Source organism: Artemia franciscana, chromosome 17, assembly GCF_032884065.1.
Source record: "Artemia franciscana chromosome 17, ASM3288406v1, whole genome shotgun sequence".
In the NCBI taxonomy this organism is placed as follows: Eukaryota; Metazoa; Arthropoda; class Branchiopoda; order Anostraca; family Artemiidae; genus Artemia; species Artemia franciscana.
In genome coordinates this window covers 31,360,778-31,377,543 of record NC_088879.1, presented here as the reverse complement: position 1 = coordinate 31,377,543, position 16,766 = coordinate 31,360,778, and the positions used below count along the sequence as shown (strand labels likewise).

The window sequence follows — 16,766 nt, the reverse complement described above, 5'->3', positions numbered from 1 at the left end:
TTGATCATGCGGCCTGCCCTTCTAGTGAGTTAATAATAACAGCAATGGTTTACTTATTTACAAGCTTCTGACCTTGAACAATCCGAGGACGTGATGCACTCAATATTTCAAAACCCTAAACTTCCCTTCTGGAGAAGGAGTGAGTAGTCTATTTTCCTACTTTCCTCCGATCCTCTAAGAAGTGATACCATGTTCATTCAACGAGAAGCTGCAAAGAAGACGGGTGTACCGCCCACGCCCACTGCAAAAATGAAGAAAATAATTTGGTGTATTTCTTGGGCCGGAACCAGGGGCTCTCAACGATAAGGGGGGGGGGGTATATTCGGAAAAACTGAGTTAATACTTCTAAATGTCTCATCTTAAATAGTGTGTCGCCACATTTATCTGTAGAATAGTGATGTATTTTGAAAAGTTAATTAAAAGAAAATTCTTGTTTAGTAAGTAAATGTTGTGTCTTATGATGATCGCTGATGTATGTATATACTGTTTGTGCTTTTGAGCCTACATGGCTGCATTTTTGGCTTTGAAATACAATTTATCGTATCATTAAGTAAATACTACTACTACTACTAATAACTCACTGCAGCACCAAGCCGCCTGAGGCCAACACAGCTACGCACGCTCCTCCTCCAACCTAATCTATTTAAAGCCTCCCTCTTTACACCCTCCCAGGAAGTTCCCATTTCCTTTAAATCCTTATTTATGACATCCTCCCAACCCAGACAAGGACGACCTGCTTTCCGTGTAGCCCCAGACGGTTGGCCGAAAAGGACAATCTTCGGTAATCTGTCATCCTTCATCCGTAGAACGTGGCCTAGCCATCTCAACCTTTCTTTCATTATAGCCCCAGAAAGCGGGATTGAACCACACTTTTCGTACAACCTACTGTTTGAAATACGGTCAGTCAGCCGGGTACCCAGAACAATCCGTAGGCAATTTCTCTGGAAAACATCTAGTAAATTTTCATCTGCTTTTCGGAGTGTCCATGCTTCAGAGCCATATTTGACCACTGTCATCACTGTAGCTTCCAATATTCTAATCTTGGTTTGTAGGCTTATCTTTCTATTCTTCCAAACTTTTTTTAACTGTGAAAAAACACCCTGAGCTTTAGCTATTCTACTTTTAACATCTTCACTGCTCCCACCATCTTTACTAATAATACTACCAAGGTAACTGAAGCTCCCAACCTGATCAATCTTTTCGTTACCTAAGGTCACCTGTTCATCTTCACTTATTCCTAACCTTAGTGACTTAGTCTTCTTAACATTAATTTTCAAGCCTATTTTAGCACCCTGAACTCGTAAAACCTCTAAAAATTCATTCATTTTGCTCACACTTTCATCTAATATGCTTAAATCATCAGCATAATCTAAGTCCAGGAGCGTTCTTCCTCCCCATTTGATTCCATGGTCTCCAATTGCCTTTCCTGTGCTCCTTAAGACGAAGTCCATCAAAATGATCCATATAAAGGGGGATAGAACACAACCCTGCTTAACTCCTGATTTAATACAAAAGCAGTTGCTAACCTCATTTCCTACCTTAACCGCAGCAGTATTATTCTCGTACATAGCGCAAATCACTTTAATGTATTTTTCTGGTATACCATATAACGATAAGACCTTTGTTAACGCTGTTCTATCAACAGAATCGAAAGCTTGCTCATAATCGATAAAACTAAGGACCAAAGGTGTTTGACAACGAAGGGACTTCTCAATTATTAACCTAAGAGTGAAAACATGGTCGACACATCCTCTACCTTTTCTAAAACCGCATTGTTCTTCCCTTAAAACTTTGTCTACAGCATGTCTCAGTCTAAAAAGTATCATATTACTCAGTAATTTGCTACCTACAGAGACCAGACTAATGCCTCGATAATTCCGACATTCACTCTTGTCACCTTTCTTATACAGTGGTTTAATTAAGGTTTTCCTAAAATCATTGGGTACTTCCCCTTTTTCAAAAATCATGTTCATAATCTTCAGTAGCTTATTCCTAACCTCAGAGCCACCATATTTAAGGAACTCATTAATCATACTATCAGCACCTGGGGCCTTATTATTTTTTAATCCTTCTAGTACTGTCGCTAATTCTTCCTCACTAAACAAATCTTCCTTCACATCCAAGGTATCACAAACTTTTTCATTTTCATCTATATCTTTTCCTGCAACTGTATCTCGGTTTAGCACATTCTCAAAATGTTCCACCCATCTTTCTTTAACTTTTTCCTTATCACTAATTGTGACCCCATTTCTATCTTTAACTGGGACTAGTCCGGATCGGCTACTCCCTTTCAATTTATTAACATGCCAGTATAATATTTTACTATTATGCCGTCTAGCCGCATCTTCCAGATCCTCAGCAATTTTATCCATCGCCTCCATTTCACATCTCCTTAGTTCATATTTTAATGCTTTCTCCACTTTCTTTACATTCCTTTTGTTTTCATACGACCTATCGCTCAGATAATTCTTATACAAACCCCTTCTACTCTCTATTAAACCTAAAGCTTTTTCACTAATATTCCTAGTTGCTGTCTTAGCACTCTTCCCTAGGACACCATCAGCAACTTCACAAATTGTTTTTCTGAAATTATTCCATCCATCTTCCACATTGTCAAATTTTAAACCCTCAAGTTTAGTACTCAACTGTTCCTGGAATTTTTTTCTCAGATTTTCATCCTGAAGTCTACCAACATCATAACTTCCCGGGAGGGAGTTACTCTTCCGAAATTTCAGCTTTAAATTAACCTTTAAATTAACCTTAGACATTAAGTAAATAGTTTTATAAAAAAAAAAGATTATAAGGTAAATCTTAGTTTCATTCCTGTAATGCGTATAGGTAGTGTCCGATATGATCTGACATTTTCGTAATTCTTGAATTACGAAAGTAATTCAGATATTTTGTCAAAATATTTTTGATATGTTGTCAAAAATAAAAAAAACAGAAAAGTTGTCAAAAATATTTGTTAAGCTGTTCTCAACAAGGCATAATAGATCAAGAGGACCAAAGTGTCTTTAATATGCATTTCCTTGCTGATCCTCCCTTTGAGAATAGCTTAGCAGACGTTTTTTGGTAATTATTTCAGAGGCGTAAATATATATGGATCTTTACGCATGGTAGCGACAATTTGCTGTTAACGACCATTTTTCACGCGGATGTCTGCGCTATCATATCTGCAGAGCTGAATCAGTTCACCATGTTATTCATTCCCCGTTGATAGGCTCTTGTGACTCAGTCATTTAGAATTAACAATAAATTAACAAGGATAAGAATTTTTTCTTCACAATTTCAAGCTCCAAGGAGATGACAAGGCTGCTTCCAGGAGGGGGGGGGGTACTGGGTTGAATCCCCCTTCAAAAAATCCGATTAGTAAAATAGAAACAGATTTTTTATACGTTTTTTAAATTTTTGTGTCGTAACCGCCCCTCCCCAAAAAATTAACTGGATACAGCCATTGGTACTGACGTCCTATTAATGAAAGTATTGAGGAAAATTCACTGAATATCACAAATGAAACTAAATTGATTGCTTAAAATATTTAAAAGGTGTATAAAAAGATGTTGCGCTTTAAGATATATAAAATAAATATTTCCTAGAACTTCTACAAACTTCTGATTCTTTAACGCATTAATATTGAAGAAAAATTGTTTGAACTTTATTTTGTTTTCTGTAAAGCGCAAATGCACTCGGGCATTTAGAGGGTTAAGAGTGTGGTAGCCCACTTTTAATTGTGATGCTTTCTGTTCCAGCTTGATTAATCATTTTAATTTCTGTTCGCCCTTAGGTTCCAGATAATTCATTTACAGTAAGTTCAGTTCGTTTTAACTGTAACTATTAGCCTACCAAATTACGTGACTTAATTTCTGATCGTTTCAGGTTTTAATATTTACTTTTCTTTAAAAAAAAAACGTTTAACGGGAAATATTTTTTAAATTAATATTTAAAAATAGCACATTCTATATGACAATATAATGTCAAATCTGAGAGAGTAGAGTGCCAAAAACCTTTTAGGAGTGCAGTAGATCATTTATTTGGATGCTGTAAAGCCTTGAAATTTTCAACATTCAAACTTAGAATTATAACTTCAAGAAGCCATCAAATTAATGTTTCAGGGTGTGATAACTATATGTTAAATCCATGTTTTACGTTCACTGCAACAATTGTACTCCTCATTGAAAACGCATAAAAGTCAAATACGCCAAACAATAGACAATCAAAACGATCCCAGATGATGTAATATTTAGAAATAGTACACATTATGGCAATAAAAACATAAAACCCGAGAGAGTGCCAAAACCCTTTCAGGAACGAAAGAGTCCATTTAATTAGATGCTGCCAATTTAGACTTCAACTTTTCTTTGCGGCAGTTGCGCTTCCCATAAATAGAAAACTGACGTAATTTTCATTTTTTTTTTTTTCTTTGTATTTCGTTTAGAAACCTTGTCGCACTTCAGTTGATTGATCCTCTTCTTGGGAATATCAAGCCCTGAGTGCGATCCCCACTGCCGCAAGGTGGAGAATAGGGTTGCTATCTTTCCGTGTAAAAAAGAACTAGCACCTGAAATGTCTCTTTGACGCCCTCTCCACCATCAATGGCTCTTTAGGATCTTATCTTTCACCTTCATTTTGTTTAGAAGAAAAGACAAAGCGGTACGACGAATGCAGTTCCTCTTGTTTTTAAAGTCTCGGTCAGGAGTGACCGTGTAAATTATTCCGAAGGGGGTGGGAGAGGGTGCTTTTTTTATATTTCATTTTATACACACGAGATTTTGTATCTCCGTGGTCTCTGGAAAACGACTTTATCAAGTCAATTTATGCAGCTCCCTGACACGCCTACCAATTTTCATCGTCCTAGCACGTCCAGAAGCACCAAACTCGCCAAATCACTGAACCCCTCCCCCTATCTCCCCCAAAGAGAGCGAATACAGTACGGTTCCGTCAATCACGTATCAAGGACATTTGCTTATTCTGTCCACCAAGCTTCATCCCGATTCCTCCAATCCAAGTGTTTTCCAAGATTTCCCCCTCCAACTCCCCCCAATGTCAAAACATCTGGCCAGGATTTGAGATAAGAGCACTGAGGCATGAATTCCTTCTAGATATCAAATTTCATTAAGATCCGATCACCTATTCGTAAGATAAAATAAAAAAAATTTCACATTTTCCAAGAATTCCGGTTTACCTTTCCAACTCTCCCCAATGTCACAGGATCTGGTCAGAACTTAAAATTAGAGCTTTAAAGCACAAGACCCTTCTAAATATCAAATTTCATTAAGATCTGGTCACTCTTTCGTAAGTTACAAATCCTCAATTTTCAAAATTACCCCCCTCCAACTCCACCAAAGAGAGCAGATCCGGTCCGGTTATGTAAGTCACGTATCTTAGACAGGTTTTTATTCTTCCCATCCAGTTTCATCCTGATCTCACCGCTTTAAGTATTTTTTTTTAAGATTTCCGGCCCCCCCCCCCAACTGTCCCTCCCCCAATTACGCTGGATCCGGTTGAGATTTAAAATAAGAGATCTGAGTTACGAGGTCCTTCTAAATCTGAAGTTTCACGAAGATCCGATCACTCCTTCGTAAGTTAAAAATACATTATTTTTTCTATTTTTTCAGAATTACCCCCCCCCCCCCAATAGAGCGGATCCGTTCCAATTATGTAAATCACATATCTGAAACTTCTGCTTTTTCCCCCCCAAATTTCCTCCCGATCCCTCCAATCTAAGCGTTTTCCATGATTTTAGGTTACCCCACCCCAAACTCCCCCCAATGTCACTAGATCCGGTTGGGATTTAAAATATGAGCTTTTTGACACGATATCCTTCTAAAAATCAAATTTCATTCCGATCACCCGTTCGTGAGTTAAAATTACCTCATTTTTTCTAATTTTTCAGAATTATCCCCCCCCCAACTACCCCAAAAAGAGCGGATCCGTTCCGGTTATGTCAATCATGTATCTAGGACTTGTGCTTGTTTTTCCCACGAAGTTTCATCCCGATCCCTCCACTCTAAGTGTTTTCCAAGATTTTAGGTTTCCCCCTCCCAACTCCCCCCCAATGTCACCAGATCCGGTCGGGATCTAAAATAAGAGCTCTGAAACACGATATCCTTCTAAATTTGAAATTTCATTGAGATCCGATCACCCGTTCGTAAGTTCAAAATACCTCATTTTTTCTAATTTTCAGAATTACCCCCCCCCCCCCCCAACTACCCCAAAGAGAGCAGATCCGTTCCGGTTATGTCAGTCATGTATCTAGGACTTGTGCTTATCTTTCCCACCAAGTTTCATCCCGATCCCTCCTATCTAAGTGTTTTCCAAGATTGTAGGTAAACCCCCCCAGCCCCCCCCCAATGTCACCAGATCCGGTCGGGATTTAAAACAACAGCTTTGAGATACGATATCCTTCCAAACATCAAATTTCATTAAGATCTGATCAACCGTTCGTAAGTTAAAAATACTTCAATTTTTCTATTTTTTCCGAATTAACAGGCCCACAACTCCCTCCCAGATGGTCAAATAGGGAAAACGACTATTTCTAATTTAATCTGGTCCGGTCCCTTATACGCCTGCCAAATTTCATCGTCCTAGCTTACCTGGAAGTGCCTAAAGTAGCAAAACCGGGACCGACAGACCGACAGACAGACAGACCGACAGACAGACAGACCGACAGAATTTGCGATTGCTATATGTCAAATGGTTAATACCAAATGCAATAAAAACCATAATTTTAGATATACAAACAAAAGATCACGTATTCAAAAATTAGTTGTTCCACGGAATGTTGTTAAAAAATAATATTCGGTTTTGTTAATCTACAAGAGGATTTCAACTATAAGAACTTCTTTAACAGAAATTGTGTTTACAGGGATATGCTATGGATAAGGACAAATGGTCAAGGAAGAAAATCTATTAACAGAAGATTTCAGATATTTAATAGAATATATTGATTTTGTAATTGGGTACCAGGGATGACTCAGAAAGGGAAACTTCATAGGATAAACTAGGTAGATATTGTTGAGGTGTATGTATGCACAAGCCTAGGGTAAACAATCGCTTCTACAACAACACTTTCTGAAACATTTAATAAATTTATATAGAGGACCAAGTGAAAGGAACAGAAAATAGGTTTGCATACCCCTCACTACTGTAGCCCCTACTATAAATGATGCAATTCTTCCCTAATTACTCTTTTCAAATTACACCGCAATGATAATTAACAATGCTTGACAAGTAATCTGAGCAAATTAAACCACTGTAATATTTAACAATGTTTGACAAATAGTTTACCGGTCACTCCGGAATATGCACAGTATTTCTCGATATTCAGCTCAGCTGAATCTGAATCGTATCCAAGGATCGATAATTTTGGAAAGTGTCAATACTATCCACAGACAAACTATTACCCTTGTTCCGAAACTCGTCACTCCTATTGATCAAAAAGGTTTCGCGAAGACCAATATTAAAATAGTGCGGAGCGGTAAGACTCATGTCCGGTTACGGTTGTCCAGTGTGTGATTGTGTACCTTATTTAGGCACTCACGCTACAATTCTTGACCCTTTTGGGGAGAGGGTCCCTGTTCAATTGGTCATCTTGTACCCAATAGCATATCCAGGGGAGGGTGTAGGGGCTGAACCCCCCATTAAATTTTTTATGACTCGTAAAAACGTAACAAAAATGGATATAAACAATTTTTTACACGTTTTTAGTTTTTTTGTGTACCCCCCTCCCCCGAGAAAAATCTTGGTGTAAAACACACCCTGAAAAAATAATCCTGGATACGGCCCTGCTTGAACCCCTATGGCAGCAATCTTGGGTATGTTATGCATTAAGTTTAAACCTCAAATCATCCTATTTCGTTACCAAGACTTGCTCCGTTTTCAATCCTATTGATATTAAAGCAACATACAAAACATACTATTTAATTAATTGATTAAACAACATATTTAGTTCCAATAAAACTAATTTTAGCTCCTATAGTTAAAACCTTTTAGTATAAATTCTGACAACGAATCCGCCTTTCGGCGAAGCCGCACTTCATCCGGCGATTAAATGTCTTATCTCCTGTCTTGAATTACAGGTAGGCCGCTTAAGCCCTCACTCAGCTAAAAGAGCGCGCACATTGGGCGGCATCAGGTTACAAGGGTGATCTATCTAAACATAAGTATTTGCTTCGGTAGATACAAGAATTGATTCTATTTCATTGCCAGGTTTCGGCTTGTCTATGGATCCATACCCATGATCTAAGAACACGCGGGACTTGAATGCAATAGTGTGTTTGTTAGCTAGGGTATTTTAGAAAAAGAAGAATTGTGAAACTGCCGCGATTTATTAAAGAAATATGAAGGATCCAAATATTCTTATTTTTTACATTAATTTTGGATAAAAATTTCACTTGTTTTGCCACAAATACTACCTTGTTGCAGCAAAGGGAAAGCCAAAGAGATTACTTTTCTCTAACTCAACTATAAAAAGTAAAGTCTCTGTTACTCTGTGCTTTTCTAAATTCTTAGTTTAAAAAAATATGTGCAAGTTCGTTTTTTCCGAAATTCTAACAAAAGTATGGCGACATTCATTATCTAGTATATGAAAATGCAATTCTTTATAAAAACATTGATTTTGTTTTAAATGTTTTTTTTCTAATTACAAAGGCAGGTAAAAGTGACAATTTCCTCGTGTTATAATAAGATAAGCTACTACAGTGTTATAGAAAATGCAGGTTTTCGTAAAAAAGTTATTTTTATTTTAAAAATTACTTTTTTAAACGAAAGATTTTTAACCCCATCAGTTCTTTAAAATGAGCCATGAAACAGCTCTCAACAAAGTTCCAGTGCCCCACTATATGAGGAAAAGAAAAAAGATGTTGCATATACAGAGTATCGTGGTTGCAGCCACTTTTCTGTTCAAGCCAAAATACGTTAGATTACGCTACCTATATAGGGATTTCGGACAAGGCAGTTCTAATATTGTACTTCTTGTTTTCATCTGACTCTGTTTTTAGGAGTTATGGGTTATCATATTTCTTAGTACTGGACGTGATCGTCTCTTACTAGGTTACTAGGTACCGCTGCAACCCGGATAGATATATCCCTTTCTTACAGTCAAAGGAAAAGCTGGAGAATAGAGATTATCATATTAAAAATTATTTTTGCATACACAGTTGATGTTGCTTGAGCAAATTTTTTGGATGTTGTTTTGCTTCAGCCCTATGCAGTGAAACAAATTAAGGGGGTAGGAATAGAAATTACATTTTGAAAATATATTCTTTGGTAATTTAATTTGCTAAAACGGAAAAAAACAAAAGGACCCCTAGAAATTTTGAAAAAATTATTTTTTAGCATCTTATTTTTTTTTAAACCTTGCTCCCCCCCCCCCCAACATGTTTGTGATTTGTCTCTCCTAGTCACGCGCTTTCAATGTTTCAACGTAAGAAGACGACAATTTTGTTATTATTTGATAGCGGAGATTTTAACGGCTTTCGCACTTGTAATTCATATCGTTTTTTATCAGATTGTAAAATATGTTGAAGTGGTTGCGGAAATATGAGAATCAAAAGGCACTATGTGCATGCAGCTAATCAAAAAGGCGCATCTACCATATCTCAGGAACGCTTTTCATTTTTAAGGTAAGTTTAGATCATTCCCTAAGAAAATATCTAAGGTGTGTCTTGTTTCTGACCCTCTGAATTATGAAGTCCGAAAGAAATGGATTCAATGATACACACGTCAAACAAGGGAGAAGGTTTTCAAAAGGGGAGAATAGTAAAAGCGGAGGTTCAATCCGCGTGTCGCAGGGCAATGTTGTGTCAGAGAGTGTAGGAGGAAAAACACAGCCCTGTTCATTATCTTAGCATTCAGTGCAAAACCTTTTGTTTCGGGCAAGCCATTGGTTATGTCGTTGTTTTCTCTCTGCATTAATTATTCCTGAGTCCCACAATTATAATACACTTTTTGATTTAAGAATAATTTCTTTTCATCTTAATATTCTCAATCTTCACATCCGGAGGTCGTTTGCCTCCTTCATGAGCGGCTGACATCTCTTCAAACAACCCCTCTTTTATAACGGAAATCAAATGGCCACATAGGGTGCAACTCGCCTTCCTGTCGGAAATTATCCATAATTAATGAAACAAAAAGGTTGAAGGGGAGACTCGTGATGAGGTATGGCACGCGCCCAAGAGCCCTTTTCTTTGGTTCTTCGCACCTTTTTGACTGCCATTTATGTGGATCGAAAACATTTAAATACCAAGGGCAGCGAAAACGCAACCTGATTGGCTGAATTGGTTCAATACGAACTTACACAACCACACAGTTCTTAACAAAATAGGAAAAATCGGGATCAACTTTTGATGAAAAAGACCTCAGATGCAATTATGTTGTTTTTGGTAGTGTCAAACAAGGCCTCATGCAAGAATTTTGTTCGGAGGGGGAGAGGGTATTTTTTTTTTGGGGGGGGGGGTACAAAAAATTAAAACGTACGCATAAAATTATTGATATGCATTCTTATTACATTCTTATGAGTCGGACGAATATTTCGGGGAGGGAGGGGTTCAAACCCCTTAGATACGACTTTGCTAGCGGGTAACGATAAAAAAAAAATGTGGATTTAAAGTCAACAAAAATATGCCAAAAACATAGAGCACAAACAGCTTAAGAAGGTGTACTTATCTTTACTCATAAACTTTTTTATTAGTTAAAAATTTCCCGCCGAAACACAGGAGTACAAATTAGGAGTACATTTTTAAAATCATGAGTACATTTTTAAAATGGTGGGTCACTTGGCTTTCCTTTCTTACTTATACTACAGGAATAATACGACTAAGTTACGAGAATATGTCACAGAGGATACCAATGAAAATCAAGCTTTCGCATATTATAAACTGTCTTCAGCATTTCCTGACATAGCTGCCACCATGTTGCTGATACATAAATTTAATATATAAATATATAAATTAAATAAATTAAATAAAATTAATAAAATAAAATTAATAAATTAAATAAATTAATAAATTATTATTAAATAAATTAATAAATTTATTATTAAATTAATAAATTAAATTAAATTAAATAAATTAAATATATGTGTAAATTAAATAAATTTAATGTGTTTTATCAAGGAATTAGGGTGATTTCCATGAACTGAAACCGGTAGCTATTACATCAACGTACATTCCCTTAAAATGTTAGAGAATACAATCAAACCCGTAGAAAAGAATAGTATATATTCGTATGTTTAACCCTTAGTAAGGATAGTCTAACTGCGTTGAATGAAATATATATTATATACATGTATGGACTTAATATGTTTGTCTGCAAAATGTATGAACCAGCTAACTATTAGACAACAAAAGTAAAGCTTCAATCAAACAGTTCGTGGTAACGAACTGTAGTAAGGAGCGACCCGGCTCAATAGTAACCAAAACTCTAAAAAATGGAATTTTGATACCAATAGCTACATCAAAAGAATCGCATTTTAATGCTGGTTTTAAATATATAAGTTTCATCAAGTTTAGTCTTACCCATCAAAAGTTACGAGCCTGAGAAAATTTGCGTTATTTTAGAAAATAGGGGGAAATGCCCCCTAAAAGTCATAGAATCTTAACGAAAATCACACCATCAGATTCAGCGTATCAGAGAACCCTACTGTAGAAGTTTCGAGCTCCTATCTACAAAAATGTGGAATTTTGCATTTTTTGCCAGAAGGCAGATCACGGATGCGTGTTTATTTGTTTTTTTGTTTTTTGTTTTTTTTTCCCCAGGGGTGATCGTATCGACCCAGTTGTCCTAGAATGTTGCAAGAGGGCTCATTCTAACGGAAATGAAAAGTTCTAGTGCCCTTTTTAAGTGACCAAAAAAATTGGAGGGCACCTAGGCCCCCTCCCACGCTAATTATTTTCCCAAAGTCAACGGATCAAAATTCTGAGATAGCCATTTTATTCAGCGTAGTCGAAAAACCTTATAACTATGTCTTTGGGGACGTGTTACTCCCCCACAGTCCCCGTGGGAGGGGCAACAAGTTACAAACTTTGACCTGTGCTTACATATAGTAATGGTTATTGGGAAGTATACAGGCGTTTTCAGGAGGATTTTTTTGGTTTGGGGGAGGGGTTGAGAAGAGGGGGATATGCTGGGGGAACTTTCCTTCGAAAATTTGTAATGGGAGAAGAACATTTCCATGAAGGGAGAGCAGGATTTACTAGCATTATTTAAAAAAAAAACAATTAAAAAATAAAAGTGAAAAAGCTTTTTCAGCTGGAAGTAAGGAACAGCAATAAAACTTAAAACAAACAGAAATTATTACCCATATGAGGGGCTCATCTCCTTCTAATACCTCGCTCTTTACGCTAAAGTATTTTCAGTAATTTCAACTACTTATTCTACGGCTTTTGTGATTCAGGGAGTCATTCTTAATGAATTGGGATAAAATTTAAGCTTTAGTGTAAAGAGCGAGGTACTGACGATGGGGCGAATCCCCTCGTATATGTAATAAAACATGAGAATACAAAAATTCTTTACGTAAGCTAATTTATAAGTTACGTAAATCTTTTACCAATAAAAAGATTCGTAAAAAATTAAAAGTTCTAGTTGCCTTTTTAATTAACCAAAAAATCGGGGGGCAACTAGGCTTCGTCCTCCGCTCTTTTTTTCTCAAAATCATTCGATCAAAATTATGAGAAAGCCATTGAGCCAAAAAAAAATATACAAATTTCGTTTTGATTATTCCTCTGCGGAGAGCCAAAATCGAAACATGCATTGATTCAAAAACGTTCAGAAATTAAATAAAAAAAAACAAGTTTTTTTAACTGAAAGTAAGGAGCGACATTAAAACTTAAAACGCACAGAAATTACTTCGTATATGAAAGAGGCTGCTTCCTCATCAACGCCCCGCTCTTTACGCTAAAGTTTTTTACTGTTTTAAAAAGAAGAATTGAGAGAAAGAGTCAAACTTTAGCGTAAAGAGCGGGGCGTTGATGAGGAAGCAGCCTCTTTCATATACGAAGTAATTTCTGTGCGTTTTAAGTTTTAATGTCGCTCCTTACTTTCAGTTAAAAAAACTTGTTTTTTTTATTTAATAAGGAACTAAAGCGAAATGATCTCTCTTTTTCTCATTGACTAGAATAAAGACGCTAGGTGTCTACCCCCCTCCCTGGCAAATACCCCCCATCGAAAATACCCCCTCGAAAAATATCCTCCGCGACTGGTTGGTCTACAGTCAATTTATGATCTAATGACCATCCTCAGAAGATTTTACGATCATGAGGCAGAGGTGGGGATGAGGAAGGGGCAATCCCACTCCTTTACTGAATAAATACTGCTCATTGTGGGACTAAATGCTACTCTTTACTTTATAACAGCAGCGTAGACCAGAAATATTCCTGGATATCAAGAGGGTCCTTATATTTAAATTTCAAATTTTTGATGCGTTTTTATAGCTTTTTTCTGATGACCCCCCAACCACAAACTACCCCCCAAACAAAATTTCTGGATACAGCCCTGGAGATTATACATCAATTTCTACCTCCCCCAACTCTCCCCTCTCCCTTAGAACTAATCCAGTATTTATCGGAAGGCTCAATGAGAGTTGGGATGTTTTGGCATCAAAATACAGCTTTTAAGGTATCTCCCTCCCTCCCAAACTAGCCGAAAGATTTTTAAGGTCTAAACAAGTTTCACTGCGTTAGGCAAATTCCCTGTTGTTTGCAATAACAACAGTTTGCATATAAGGGCTTTAAACCTCTACAATGGGGTTCTCTAATTGTTTTGTAGTTAGGGAGGGAGTGATATGCCCCAAAGGTTGCATTTTAATGCCAAAACATCCCAACTCTCATTGAACCTTCAGATAAATAGACAATTAGTTCATGTAGAAATTCATGTATAATCCCTAGGGCGGTATCCAGGACTTTCCTTGGGGGGGGGGGGTAAAAACAAACTTTAAAAACACTTGATTTCTAGGAATATTTCTGTTCTACGCTGTTATCATGAAAGTAAAGAGCGAAACTAAATATAGGAGGGGACTGCCCCTTCCCCATCCCCATCTTCCCCTCATGGTCACAGAAATTGCAGAGGGTGCTAATTACGTCAAAAATTGAGAGTTAGTCATTTTTTTATAAGTAGAAAGTGGTTGGAGACCAATCAGCAGCGGGGGTTATTTTCTACGGAAGGGTATTTGCCATGGGGGTATTTTCAGGGGGCTAAACGCCAGATCCCAGAACGAAGGGCCATGCTGAGCTATGGTACGTTTTCACGACCATTTTTCTTTTCTTTTGTTTGCTGCTTTTATTTGAATAAAACTAATGGTACCAATTCATGAAAATTTTAGGGGGGCGATATTGAAAGGGGCATATTTTTCAATGAGAATGCCAAAACAAGTTTTTTCCAATGAAAATACCAAAAAAGAGATTTTTCGGTGAAAATACCAAAAAAGGGCTTTCTTTCGAAATTTAGGGGGGGCAATCTAACTTTCCTTCAATTTGCGCAACTGGACACAACAATGAATATAAATATCAAATTCCACTTTAATGCTCACAAGACACCAGACAAATATTAAAAGGATTTGATTGCATTAGTTTAGACAAATAGATAGGCATGGAATGCGGATTGCGGGAAAATTTCTTCAGGACGTCGACTTCGCCGACGATGTTGGGCTCACAGAAGCCGACAAGCAGAAGCTTCAGGAACAGCCTCGAGAAGAAAGCTGAACAATTCCGACTAAATATCAACGCCCCAAAGATAAAAGCTATGTCAATCAGTAGTTTAACCATGGGATCGAACTAGGAGGGGAGGACATCGAACAGGTGACAGACTTCAACGCAGTCACTTCCAGTAGCGACTCTGAAAAGAAATTGCGCACCAGGATAGCCTTCATTTCAGATACTTTTACCAGTCTGGAAATTCACCGTATACTCACTGAAATTGGAACTCACTGAAGGTTGTTCCAGAGAAATGTACTGTGTGTCCTGAGTTACGCTATGGAATGCCTTAAGCTGACGGAGCAGCAGTAACACCTTACCACCATTGAGAATAAACATCTTCGCCGAATCCTTAGAATCAGTCGGAGAGACCGTGTCAGCAACAACGAGATCCGTACCCACACAGGCCAACCAGATACCACAACCGTTGTACGACAACGTAGATGGCAATATCTTGGACACGTCCACCGCATGCCAGATCTCAGACTTCCAAAAATGCTCCTCCACTGGCAACCGGAAGGCACCCGTCACCGAGGAAAACCAAAGAACACGCTCCGTAGGACGTTTGACCATGACAGAAGAGCCCTCCAGACGAGTCTCATTCCAGAGTGGGAAGACATATGCGCAGCGGCTCACATGAGGGGAGATTAGAGGCTACTCACCGACATCCTGTGTGCCTCCGGAGGCACTGGAGGAACTAAGGATTGCGTTAGTAGGCAAAAGACCTTTCGAGTAAAAAAAAACCTTCGAGTTTTGACAAAATTCTTGACTTGGCCGCTTTTTAAAAACAATCGTAAATCGTTGCAAAACTGAGCTAGGAAATGCTTGTAAAACTCAATAGCAATTTCATTTAAATTAAAAATCAAATGTAGTTGAAAGAAATTTAATCATTTTTGAATTATGGATACACATTATTGAATTACAATCAACACTGATAGTCTAGTATCAATATAAAATTTTAGAGCACATCGACTTTTACTCATTCTTAAACATCAAGAACTATGGGAAAGGTCTAGTGTCTACAAATTTAAGGTCTGACAACCAGTCATATCTGTTTCCTGTTTGATTTTACTTATTTTTTTTATTACCACAAGTTTTACACTTTGCATAGATTTCTAGTCTCCAAGCATCCTAACATGGATACCCTCAATCTTTAGTTTGTCACTATTATACCAGTTGGTGTCAACTACAAACCCCTTGGAATGTTCGTCAGGGTCATATAGATTGAGTCATAGTAGTAGACAAAGTCACAGACTGATATCTCATGCTTGGTTAAATGGAGCAAAAGGGTATAAGGAAGTGGTATACCCTCGCGTAAAGGGTTTAAATCCGGAAAACTGGATTTTTATGCTTGATTTTCATTTGATCCATAGGGTTAATCTTGAGGGATTCCCCTGCATGTTTCTCCTGTGTGTATCTGCTAAAACAGATTTGGGAAAGTGTTTGCAAAATATATTTTGATATTAAACAACTCGTAAAAACGCAGTAACCCATCTTTCACGGGAGAGACTATATCTTTTTTTTATTATTATTACACAAGTATTAGATCCTTTTAGACTGAGCCTTAATCTGTATCACTGGCACCAATTAACAAAATATAATGGGGGGGGGAAAGACTTTTTACGTATTATATTAATTATAATACAAAAAAAGAATTTAAAAATCCGAACAAAATTCTGGTGAAGGAAATTTCGCCTCTTTAATTTTGTCAATGAAAAAACCGAACAAAAACGTACGGTTCAAAACTCTCCCCCTCCTAATTGATGCCCCGGTCTGTAGTAGAAAAATTGAACCCTGAAGTAAAAAAAGTCGACAGGTATATAAATTACTCGTAAGATGCATGAACTGAGCTTGGGAAGCACACTAATCATGAAGGTATCAGAAGAATTACCTCTTTTATAAAAATTGGCAATTAATATAAACGACTGAGAAAATCTCAAGTAAAACTCAAACATCCTTATGATAAAATTTTAAAACAAAGTTTATGCATAGATCTTGCGGTCATTATATCCAATTGAAGTAAATTGAGAGCAATTTTAGGCCTGAGAATTATTGAACACAGCGGAGGGCTATTACTAC

At 37.2% G+C, this 16,766-nt stretch overlaps 1 protein-coding gene across 3 annotated transcripts in view; it reads right to left on the bottom strand.

The window, feature by feature from the left end:
- LOC136038141 (EF-hand and coiled-coil domain-containing protein 1-like) overlaps positions 1-16,766 on the bottom strand; it is a 204,755-nt gene that overhangs the window by 141,603 nt on the left and 46,386 nt on the right. The gene's annotated exons all lie outside the window — the stretch shown is intronic.